Here is a 12,968-nt window from a genome sequence, read left to right as displayed (position 1 = left end):
ATTTCTGCTGAATATATTTGAATGAAAAGGATGGATAGCAAAGACATTCAAACAACAGATTTCTGATTCAGATTTTTGACACGGCCGTCGGCATCTGATACTGCATACCGCCGCACAAGGCACCCAAAAGCGCCTGTATGAGAATCACAAAAAAGACAATCTTTCCCTTTACTCTTGAGTCATATAAGGGAAAACCTCATGTAAAGCAAGACATAGACAGAAATAGATAGACACATCTTACATGTTTAGGTTGATGTTTGGTTAAAAACAGCCACTGAAATCACTGTTTAAAAGTTTGGACTTGAATAGAGATATAATTAAAATGTTACTTAGCTACACCAGACACACATCTTTGGTTTACAGTGTTTGGAGAGGCACACTCACAGCCTCAAATCTAGACTAAACTGTAAAGCCTCATGAATGTCAATAATGTGTTATTGTGTATTTTCATTTGAATACAAAAAAAAAATGTTTGCACTTCTTCTCTCCAAAGAATTTACAATCCTTCCAATTATCTTCTGTAATACTGAACGCAAACTCACCCAGATTTGCACAACAAATCACATCCCCACTCTGGGGGAAAAGCAATAAAAGTGAAGATGTTTAAATTGCTTAAAATGCTTCATGACATGTCAGTGGGATACAATTAAAACCAGCCCACAGTGTGAAAAGCCTCTCTCACGCATTGTGTTCTCACATCGTTTCTACAATGGTGGTGTTTTAACTCGAGCCAAGAAAAAAGAAAAAAAGCTTTGATGTGTGATCAGTGCAGAGCCATGTGACCCTGTAGACTCACTGAAAAGACACACCTTTCCTCTGCAGCCTAAGAATGAAAAACACTCTTTACTCTTTTGTGCTCGCTCTGCACACGGGCCAACCACAACACAACCTAAAAAGCCCCATTTTCTGCGGTAAGTCCCCATTACAGGGCAGAGCACAGCAATACTTTTGCACCGCAAAGCTGTCGCGGTTAAGGCCTGTGTCAGTGAATTCCCATTAAGATAGATCATCAAGATAATTGCATGCTGTTAATCTTCTGGCTTATTTATCCAAATGTCATTTTGAGCTGCTAGATTCACATTTTAAGAGAGGACGAGCGTTGCTGTAATTCATCGATACAGTGTTCACATCCTTTTTGTACAGATTTTTTAAGAAACAAACGTGAGGAAAGCGAGCAAAGGAGTAAAGTCATCTCATCATTGAGTAAAGTCATCTCATATTTTCACAACGACGTGGCCATCTAGAATGAAGCTAAGTGGTGAGTGAGAGTGGTGTGAAAATGGTTGACAAACGCTGCTTTGTTTCATGTATGTATCATAACAACAGCTTGTATATCCGCCAGCCTAGGTCTTCCAGTTTCCCTTTTTGAATGACGAATACGGACTACCGCTACCTGCTATTTCATTTCACACAGGCGCAGAACGTGGTAGTTGGCCATCGGCTGTAGTCTTTGCGGTGTGTTGGAGTGTAACTTTTTGGCCTAGACAAGGCAACTTGAGGCGACTCAACGGTCGGCCTTCGTCGACGCTAGTTCTTTGACGTTGGGTTGGTGTGTCCGGGGCTTTTGTCAAAAACCTTCACATTTTCTTGGGGGAACAACCCCTAACCTAATATCGCCTAATATCTTTTCTTCTCTGTAGAAACTCAGAATGTAGGCCTAATAATGATGGCTGATACCGGCCGATACACACGCCAACATGTGAATAAGGGGAGTACTGGCACTTTTTTTCCACTTCAAGCACTGGCCTGAATGCTTATTTTATGGGTCAAAGTTTAGTAAATGGAGCCCTTTGAATACAGTATGACTAGTCCTCCTCACTACATTTAATGTTTTTGCTCCCAAACTTGATTTATAGGACACATTATATCCAGGTATGCCCTACAAATTTGTACCTGACAAACAAACTCCACTAAGAACTGCACTCAGAAAATCCAGATCGCTCAGTAAAGAGTTATTTCGGAGTGTATTGTGGGGTTACAAAACCTGACAAACATTTTTGGAACAATCCTTGACAGGATGAGATATGGGAGCCTTTTTGGAGGACGCACAGAATTATTTGTGTAGCTTGGAGGTCATCTGATGGCTGTTGGAGCCGCTCAAATACAGAACAGCGGAGGGAGGCTGAGGCTGAGAGACGCCAGCTAACGGGACAGAAGAGAACCCCACAAGAGACGCAGGATGAGAGGAACGAGAGGGCAGCGAGGCCGTGTGATTAACCCCACTGACAAAGAACTATTGTCGGAGAAAACAATGAAAACACATCTGTCGTGTGGATTGTAATGAAAGATTGAAGGTGCTGTACAAATATCACAGTTATTATTATAGTTTAAAAAGCTGGTTGAGGTCAGACCTTGTTATTGCAACATGTTCAATAAGCTGCCAGCTCACAGCGCTATGAAAACTCCATCATTCTCGGACAGTGACCGTCCTGAGCCGAGCCGAGATGATTCACTGTGCTGACTGAGTGTGACTATAGTACATACAGACATAACAAAGAGATGTGTAGGTGTACGGCTATAAGGCAATGTATTCAGTGTGCGACAGCTCATCCAGCTGTAAGTGAGTGATTCAGTGGCAGTTCAGAGCAGAGAGCAATGCTCAGACCTCACGCCTTTAGCAGATAACAGTTAATGTGGTATTGAATACCATGCGCTCACTTCCATATGACTTCTTGGAACAAGCCTTTTTACTAGAGGTCACAAACTCTCCCTGAACACTCAAGACAAACAGCAAAGTTCCTCTATAGACCTACTAAAGCTCTCCTCTTCCTCATACCGACTGCTCTGCATGTTTAGTAGAGTGATGTGATTGTATTCCTTCAAATAAGACAGGAAGTAGTCACATTAAACTCAAAAGTCCACCGCTCTTGTGCTGTTTGAGTGTTGGTCATAGCTAAAGTGTTAATTTGCTTGTTTTTATGCTCCGATTTTAGATTTTCTTTATCAGAATATTCCATGATTACTCTAAAACAGGTGTCTCCGACAAGTAGCTCGCTACACGTTTCTGAGTGGCTCGCTAAACATTCAAAGCATAGATAGATGTTTTATATCTGTGGTTCAGAGATTATGTTCATACGCACATTTGATAACACAAAGTCACTTTGTAAACCTGTCAATTCAACGAGTCGCACTGCTTTTCAAGTTTGGTTACATCAGTGACGCCGTAACATTAGGCGATGTTAGCAGACTAATGTGAATGACAAATGAGCGTGTCGGTCGGTAAAAGATGTAACGTTGACTTTACTAAAGTCCACTGCAATTATTCGTTGGACTTTCCGGCCGGTAGCAAAACTGACGTAGAAGGCCGACGCAGCAATAGAGTTTAGCGGCGCACATCCTAGCGAAACACAAAAAGCCCTTCGCCTACGGCGGGATTATAATAGAGGCGATGACTGTGATGGCTGAAACATTATCAAAGGACCATAAAAGTAAGACGGAAATTATGTCTGCTACAACTTGGTGCTATGAGAAGCTCTCTGCCACTTTCATTTTGTCAAATTAGCTCTCAGAGGAAAAAAGCTCGGAGACCCCTGCTCTAAAATAAATTAATTTGTAGACCTGCATTACTTTGAGGGCAGCGGAAACAAGCTGTAAACACAACATTTGCATATTATCACTTTTTAAGTTGATAAGGAGAATTGTTAGCTTTATTTACTTTTCTTTGCACATCCAGCAGATAACAAAGCAACATTAGCATTCATCTGGAGTCGCGTTTCTGGACATTTGATGAATGCCAAGAAGTCCAAGATTTTCTCTTGTTTTGCACAACTCCTGAAGTAAATATCTGGCTCTACGTTGCTACTAAATGTTCCACTATGTTCACCAGCTAGTCGTTAACTGTATCCGTCCACCGTTTGGTGCTATAGGCAGGTAGTGTGCAGCAGGGTTTTTAGAGCTTGTTGCTAAATACAGCTGGAAACGATGCTGATGAGAGAACTGAAACTGAACTAAAACAGTAAATCTATTCTACTGTATTGAGCTGAAAGATGCTAAAATACTCTGTAGAGCTGAGAGGAACTGCAGAGTCAGGTGATGATTATGTGTGTTTCACAGACACACACATAAAAATATTGATTCTAGCAGCTTTAACAATAAATTCTTAACATGTGGGGGGCTTTTTATAAAAATTGTTTCATGCACTAAATCTGGTGGTCAGTAAGTTGAGGCCCCTCAAGCAGCTTCCCAACCTTTTTCCTGTTGGGACCCCTTTTCTATCATTTAGTAAACTGACAACACAACCCAGTTCCCATCTGGGTGAGTTGACCTACAAACCAAACAGGTGGCATAAATCATCTAGCTTATAATGCAACATCCAGTAGCTGTTGAGCAGATAAGCAGGGCTAGCTGTTGTAGCAGCATTACGTCGACTGCTGCAGATACACACTACAGACTGCACCTCGTTCATTATTAAATACAGAGAGCAGGCCAACAATCCAGATCGTCCACATCACACCTCTGTGGGCCGTAACAGCTGCCTGTAGTCACACACTGGCAGAGAGCATTCATTGTTACGCCACGTCACCGAACCACATAACTGCTGTTTCTCATACAACACATCTTATCATAAACAATCACTGAGGTTTTGGAAAGTCCATCTGTGTCACAGGCTCAGCAGGTAATTCAGGGCTAAGATCGTGCCGGCTCCTGTGTGCGCCAACAGCCAGCAGCTTTTAACCTGAGAGCGCTAGTTTATCTCAAGCTCATTATTAATAAAAATGCCACGAGGCCCTAAGAGCATATTGCTCTGTCACTCAGGGGCCTAGATTATAATACCCATTGGCTGCATGCAGTTAAATAATTCAACATGCCTGAGGACTGACTGCCACTCTGAAATTAACCCAAAAGGAAAAAAAAGATGTACTGACGGTGAAGAGAAGACAGACAACTGCCTCTCAGCAGAAGCGATGAGCTGCCGGAGCTCACTGCGAACTCTGTCAACTCTGTCTTCGCTTATATTAGTCTGTTGAAAGAGTTTGTTGAAAGTTGAAGGAGGAGAGATCCTTCGGCTTCCTCGCTCTTTGAATCCGAGCACCACTGGCTGTGCTGACTCATGAAAGGCCTCCGTGAACCACTCACTGCTCCCTCATTAGCTCCGCGAGACATGAAAAATGACAAGGTGAAACATCATTATGCGCCAAAGTTGCCGGCTAAGCCCGTTTCTATTTTGGGTGCAGGAGCTGCTTTGTGTGGTCAAACTACAGAGAGCTGGAACATTACAACCTAAGCCATCACTCCTTAATGTAATTACACATACATCAGTGATACAGCTTACTACGCTGTGTTCTTACATGGAGCTCAGCGGGCACCATAAAAATATCTAAGTAATGTGGTTAACTACTCTCATGATGTCAACATGCTGCCAGAGTGGACACGTTATCATCCGACAGTAATTCTTCCTGCAGACAAAGTCACATATTGAAGGTTTTCTTACTGGCATCTGGAGGATTTCAGCTTTTTCAGCTGAACATAATCTAATGTGATGTCTTATTTCTTAGCTTGTCGGGAAGAATGCTAAATACGCTCCAAAGTTACGTTAAATTTTGGTGAGGAAAAACTGTCATGGCTATTTTCAAAGGGATCCCCTTGACCGCTAACCTTCAAGTGAATGAAAACTCTGAGATGAACAGAGTGAAAACTGTACCTTATTAGATAACACAGATGTTGACAAACGGCATAATCGCAATATATATTATCGCAATATCATATCATGAATGATGCAAGATGGTGCCGTGTCTCGAGCTCGTCTTCCCATCAGGCAAATACATAATACATCCTGTTTACATTCAGCTTATCCATTTAGAAATACTGCCTTCCACAAGTTTATATTTACATTACTTATATTATTTTATTCCTTTTTTATATATACATTTTAAAGAGCATTGTTGAAGGGTACCTGAGACCCAAGATTTTCATTTTCATTGCCAATGACTGCTTGCTGTAATTGTTGTGTGCATGACAACTAGAGAAACTTGAAACATGAAGCAATACTGAGCATACAGCACAATAAGTTTGAAACGTGACTTAAGTATTGCGATAATATGGTATTGTTGGGCTTCTGGTGATTCACCCCTACAGTTTAAAATGATATAAAACAGAGAAAAGAGGGAAATTTCCATATTTCACAAGCTGAAAACAGCATTTTTGCATGAAACATGACTTGATTGATTATCTATCAAAATAGTACTGAAGCTTTTTCTGCTGATCAGCTCATGGATTAGTTGATTAATGGTTGCAGCTCTTGAAGACAGTAGTTTTTGTTTGTATAGCTTTTATCTGTTTATTTTCCACCTCTTGAATCAATCCGACTGATTTCACAAACCTAACCTTTATACCTAACTACATACTTTAAAACACAAAAACAAAAGTTGTCCTGCTAAAAATAGCTCAACTGTAACCCTGCATTACATCATAACGATGCACAGACTCAGGGTGAAACTCAGGCATGGTGACTCGTCCACAGTCACATGCTTGTGAGACAGGCAGCATGAGAGCAGAGTGAGGTTACAGGTGGAATTTCCCTCGTCTCTCCTTTCTCTCTGACGTCAGGTCCAGCGGCGGCGGTTTACTGCCTAGCAATCAAACATGTCCGACAAGGTGATATTCAGATGTCACAAGCCCAGGGGGTTGGTGAAACAGCAGCGTACAATTAAGGAACTTTGCAAACAGCAGTTCCCCTGCGAGCCTTCAACAGAAAACAGGCCAACATGCGGTATTTGTCCTCTAAAAAAGGGAAGTTCAACAGTTTTATTTCTCTTTTCACAAGTCGGTTCCTGCATTTCTGCAAGTCATTTGAGGTGTCAGCCATCTCATATGATTGTTTGTTTAGTCAAAGCATATGAACATTGCCATCTTGTGGTTATTTCTAAGGCACCAAATTACACTAAATTACACCTAAGAAAATGTCATTACGTAACGATGGTGGCCTCAGAAAGTGTTTTCCACTCTTGCAGCAAGCACCTTTATTTTATTTGTAGATGCATGTGTGGACGTCAAGTCTCTGGGTTAAACAATGTCATATTAGTTCCTGGATACTAAAATATCTCTGTTGCAGGGAAGCAAACCTGTTTTTACAGATTACCACAACCTGCAAAAGATTCCCTGTCTCTTGCAAGGCCACTCTGAAAGCTTTTGTGAAACTGGAGTGCTGCTTTCTAAATAGGATAAAAGCTGCAGATCCTCTTTTTGTGTAGCCAAATCAATATCCAGCAGCCCATTAAGGCAGGCGGGTACGTCTTGGGCAAGAAGAAGAAGAAGAAGTGTCTAATGTCTGAGGAGCTCCTTGTCGCTGAGGGGAAAGCAGCACAGGACGGCTGTCCATTATTGGTCAGACTGCTGATGGTGGCATCACTGTCACAGGATCAGAAGGCTATACCGGGAACCGCTTTAGCTTCAACCACACTGTCTTCTATCTGCAGTACACACACACCTCATCACTCACAGTCTGTACAGCATTAAAGCAGAGAGGACAGAGGGGGAGAAGAGAGGCTGGATGCGTGGGCAGAAAGCATGGCAGGATGTTTCTAAAAACAAGGGGCACATGCTTGGAACAAACAACTCCACACTGGAGTATATTTGGAAAGTCTTGCTCTGGATAATTGCTTTCAGTGGATTGAAGTTTCCAATTATCCACAAGGCTCTTGCCAGTGTTCCCACCATGGGAAGATTGTAGGGGAGGGGAGAGAGAGGGTTGGTGGGTCCAGCTGGTCCCGTCTCTAGTGGGACTGACAAGAGAAGAGCTCGTAACTCTTCCCCTCCCTCTGCGTCACGCCAGTCCACCAATGAGAACGTGTTTGTCCGTCCCATGATGCAAGCATCTTAACTGAAAAATGTAAACATCTGGCAAACATTTAGACTTTAGCCACAGAGTAGGGGTTGATCAACTTCACTATAAAAAAACACACTATTTTGTCAGGAATTACAGAAATGTATTTGTAGAAATTTTTTATTTGTCCTCCGAGGAAGCTCGATGAGTATTTGAGACTCATTCTCAAAGCAACTCTGTGCCATTTTAGGGAAAATATTCAGTCTCATTGCTAGGAATTTAAACCAAAGTACACACAATGGAGTCAGATTATCAAAAAAACATCACATCATAATTTCCCCAGAGCCCAAGTTGACATATTTAAACTGCTTATTTTATGCAACAGTCCAAAACAAAAACAGTTTACTATAACTGAACTTACAGAACACTTGACTTGTTTTATTTTATTTCTCATTTTATTGTTGATCATTGCTGCTCTTTATATAGATATTTATACACCTATTTTATTACCACTTGTGTACATAACATATCTGTCTATTCCTTGCTTTTATTTGTCCAGCTTTGTCCCTAGCTGTTATTTATATTTCTGTGTAAGTACGTTTACAGAGATGCTTAAAACTGTAGTCAAATTCCTTGTATGTATGTATGTATGTATGTATGTATGTATGTACTCAGCGAATAAAGCTGATTCTGATTCAAGACTACAAAGAAAAGCAAATATCCACATATTAGAAGCTGAAACTATGAGATTTTTTTTGCATTCTTGCTTAAAAAAATACTTTGAATGATCGACTAATGGATGAATTGATGTATCATTTTAGGGCGGTGTATTGCCAAGAATCTGGCGATCATGATACTGTAAGCAAGGCGATATATTGCGATTTTTTTTTATTCAATTTTAGGAAAAAAAAAGTCATATTATAGAAAATACACACCAGAAATAAACCATTTTAGAATAAGCAATAATAACACATTTATACTGCATGTAAAAAACTGCATGTGATTATCATAAAGTGGGCATGTCTGTAAAGGGGAGACTCGTGGGTACCCATAGAAGCTATTCACATATCTTGAGGTCAGAGGTCAAGGGACCCCTTTGAATATGGCCATGCCAGTTTTTCCTCGCCAAAATTGAACTTTGGAGCGTTATTTATCCTCCTCTTGCCTCGACAATGGATTCCTCAGGTTTTTCTAGTTTCATATGATGCCAGTAACTTCGCTCTAGCTTTAAAACTGCCCGCTACAACCTCCAAAAGATCGAATAGCGGCCGGGCCTCACGGCTGCGAGACTGGAGCAAATATGATTAAAACAAGTTATTTTAATAAAACGGTCGCTATATCATGACAGTAGTACATGAAACAGGTAACCTGAAAAAAATCATGTGCCTCTGTGTCCTCGGGGAATATCTACCCATGTTCACATTGTTCTGAGGGGTCAGGTATTAAATACAGTACATTAACATGTTCCAATGTTTTCTACACATGCACACATGGCATCAGGGTCTTAAAGGGGACATATCATGCTCATTTTCAGGATCATGATTGTATTTTGGGTTTCTACTAGAACATGTTTACATGCTTTAATGTAAAAAAAAAAAAACATTATTTATCTCATACTGTCAGTCTGAATATACCTGTATTCATCCTCTGTCTGAAACACTCCGTTTTAGCGCATTTCAACGGAATTGCGTTGCCAGGAAACAGCTTGGGTCCATGTTTACATCCTGTCAGTCGATGTCATTCACATACACTGCAACAGGAAATAAACTGGGACACATTTAGTATGTTTACGTTTAAAACTGTGAAATGGTTTTAATATTATAGATTTGTGACATCACAAATGGACAGAAATCCTAACGGCTTGTTTCAAACGCACAGTTTCTGAATACGAGCTGTGTCTATTTCTCCATGAATTGAGTGTTTTGATACTTTCACAGTATTTATATATCACTTAAACCTGCTTTATAATATAAAAGATGAAAATCTCACTTTTTACAATATGGGACCTTTAAAACTTATGTCTCACTATGGAGGACAAAATGAGTGCTCTTTGATAGTATTAGAGCTCTTAACACAAATAAGTACTAGAAACTGCTCTGGCATTCCTTGTATAATTGTGATGGCTATCTTATATGAACAAATGGTTGATTATTACAGTTGTAGCTGTAGCATTGTCAGCACACACACACACACACACACACACACACACACACACACAAGTGCAGTCACATGCTGGCTGACTGACACAAAGGGGAGTCACAGAACTCTATGGAGTAGTAGGCTGCAGGCCATGTATCCCAGAGGCTAGTAGAGGCTTGTGTTTTATAATTTTTATAATTTTATGGTTTTATTGTTTATACTTATTTTATTTATCATCATCATTATAGTGTTTATTTTACTATTTTTTTTTAATCAACATTTTATTGTTGATCATTATCTCTTTTATTCTATTTTATTAAAATTTCATTATTTTAATACAATCTGCTTATTTTGTGTAGTTTCATAATTTGTATTTATATTTTATTTATCTTTTATTATCTTAAATACCCATCTTTTATTGCTCTCTTATTCAATGAACTTTTATAATTGGTTGTTTTGGTGGCCATTATAGTCTCTAAATCCATTTTTAACATTCTACATTTTTGTCAATGGTCTGTACAGCACTTTGAATTGCATTTGACTTGTTTGAAAGGTGCTATAGAAATAAAGCTTGATTGATTGATTGATTGATTGACTGATTGATAGAACATCATAGGAGTCCAGTGATGCTTCTTTAAATTGTATAGTGTGATAACTTTCTGTGTACTGAGTGTAGGCATAGTGCAATATATAATGCAGGACAGATAATAATGCACTATACTCACTTTTAACAGTCTCTTCTGCATTATATTCACTTTTTTAATAGTCGTGTATCACAGCTGTTACCCTGCACTATATTCAGTTTTAACAGTTTTCTTCATCTCCTTGTATTCCTTGTATTGATTGTATTCATCTCTGGTATATTTTTTTGTACTTTGTACTTTGCAATACTAACTTTTTTTTACTGCCCTTTTACTAACATGTTTTGCACTATGGAATGCTGGAAACTTGAATTTCCCTTGGGATCAATAAAGTTACTATCTATCTATCTATCTAGGGAATATAATAATTTCTCAATTTGGGATCAATAAACTTACTATCTATCTATCTATCTATCTATAGGTCTATAATATTCTGCCAAAAAAGTCCTTAATATTTCACATGGAAAGCACCAATGAGAGGAAAATGTAACATCACATGGAGCTAGTACAGATAGTTAGGCTACAAGAAAGAAAGCATTAATAAGTATAAAACATGCTGGACTCACCCTGGTAGTAGAAGTTGTCATCAGCACAGCATGTCCTCCTGGCTTTATGCAGGCAGTCCTCATGAAAAGACGACGTTAGAATAACATTATTATCCCCTTTGGAGACTAAACGGTGCTATAGCTCCATCATCATCATCGCTCAGTCTACCGGTCAGCTTCAACCCTCCTGCTGCTGCTGCTCTCTGGATGTGCTGTTCTCTCCTACAGAGGGCTGATGCGTGGGGAATTCCTAGCAGTCACATTTTCCTGGGAAATGATTGGCCTGGTACCAAAGTTTAGTCTTGACTGCAGCCTGGTAGTAGTAAGACGACCGGAGGAAACACAAGGAACTGGTGGTTTCACTATTAATAAGAACGGTAGCGGGTTAAAAGAGAGAAACAAAGTGTCCTACTGCTTAAAAAAGTAAATAATTACCATTAATTAGTGTCATTTGTAATCCATCGCTGTGGAGTTTGCACTTTAACTTAGCAACAGTATCGGTTAGCTAATGTTTAATAAACGCGCTCACAGGTGTCACTTTAAAATGCAATTAAGTCAACAGCTGTAGGCAAATTAAAATTGCAAAAAAAAAAATGTTTATAGACTATAAAAGCTATAGCGTTGGAGTTTGTTTTGAGTCGAGTTTAGGGAGATAAATAAGGGGAAATGGGCATCTTCCGGGAAGGTCCAAGCCCTTGTGGAGATGAGAGCAATTGAGGATAAGTCATCAGACGGGCGGGGTCTGCAGCAGTTCCCTGGAAATGATGATGATGAGCGTGTGATGATGATAGCTGGGATGTATCAAATTACCTACCAGCTGAAAACACTCACATTTGTCAGTAATTATGTGCTCACAAAGGAGATGTTATATATTTGGTGTGGTCATATTACAAAGCAATGTTAGAGGGTGTTTAAGACAAAAAGGTGTGTTCCCATACCGGGAGTCGAACCCGGGCCGCCTGGGTGAAAACCAGGAATCCTAACCGCTAGACCATATGGGAATGACGCGTCTATCAGTGAAAATATTCAGTACTTATTTTTAATACTTTAACATTTAATGTAATTTATTTATTATTATCTCATTTATTTCATTTTTAAAATGTTTTCTCTTCTATTTATTTTTTAAAATAATGTTTTATAATGGTCTAATAAACCAACAAGCTGCAGTTAAAGCAACCATGTTATTTATCTTGTTCTGGGTTGTTCTGATGTATAACTTAACTACAACACGTGGGGGACTGGCTAACGTTACCATCTAGTGGTCTGTCACTGTTACTGTACATTAAATACAGGATGTGAGCCATAAATACCTTGTGTTAGTAATAGCTTAATACCCCAAAGTAATATATTCAATTAACTGATAAATTGGCACAAAAAAAAACAAGACTATGAGAAAAAATGTCAGGATAAAACCTTTAAAACACACCTATCTTTACCAAACAACTAAATATACATACATACCATTATTGACACACAGTACAACTGAACTTAATTGACTGTAATGCTGTGCAATATGCTGCCTTCCACTGTGTAATTGTCTGAAATATATTAATTATTTATTTTTTTAAATATTTTTGAGACTTACCAGTTCTTTTAACATGGTCATGGAGCATACCGTATATTTGTATTCTGGGGATATCGTTCCTATGCAGAGGGTAGTTTAGTTTATTTATTGACTATACTGAGGGCGTTTTATATATATATTTATTATATATTTTAATTATTTATTTATTGTGTTGTAGTTGAATGTGCTACTTATTTTGTACAGTAATTACCTTGTTCCTTTTCTACCTTTTTTCTTTTCTTAAAGCTGACTCGGTGTAAACTGCTCAGAATTACAATGTACTTATATTATTATAGGTGCAAATGGCAAATAAAACT

The 12,968-nt window shown here is 39.1% G+C and overlaps 1 protein-coding gene and 1 non-coding gene across 2 annotated transcripts in view; both read right to left on the bottom strand.

The window, feature by feature from the left end:
* elf1 (E74-like ETS transcription factor 1) overlaps nucleotides 1–11,788 on the bottom strand; it is a 46,896-nt gene extending 35,108 nt beyond the window's left edge. Inside the window, exon 1 of the mRNA XM_037780314.1 lies at nucleotides 11,109–11,788. The gene's annotated coding sequence lies outside the window, so the exon portion shown is untranslated. The remainder of the gene's footprint in view (nucleotides 1–11,108) is intronic.
* A 228-nt stretch (nucleotides 11,789–12,016) lies between these two features.
* On the bottom strand, nucleotides 12,017–12,088 carry trnae-uuc. Its single transcript has one exon. It is a non-coding gene; the product is annotated as a tRNA-Glu (tRNA).
* Between the last annotated feature and the right edge of the window lie 880 nt (nucleotides 12,089–12,968).

Source organism: Sebastes umbrosus, chromosome 9 (genome assembly GCF_015220745.1).
Source record: "Sebastes umbrosus isolate fSebUmb1 chromosome 9, fSebUmb1.pri, whole genome shotgun sequence".
In the NCBI taxonomy this organism is placed as follows: domain Eukaryota; kingdom Metazoa; phylum Chordata; class Actinopteri; order Perciformes; family Sebastidae; genus Sebastes; species Sebastes umbrosus.
The sequence above is the reverse complement of the archived record's forward strand: the minus strand, read 5'-3'. Positions and strand labels throughout refer to the sequence as shown.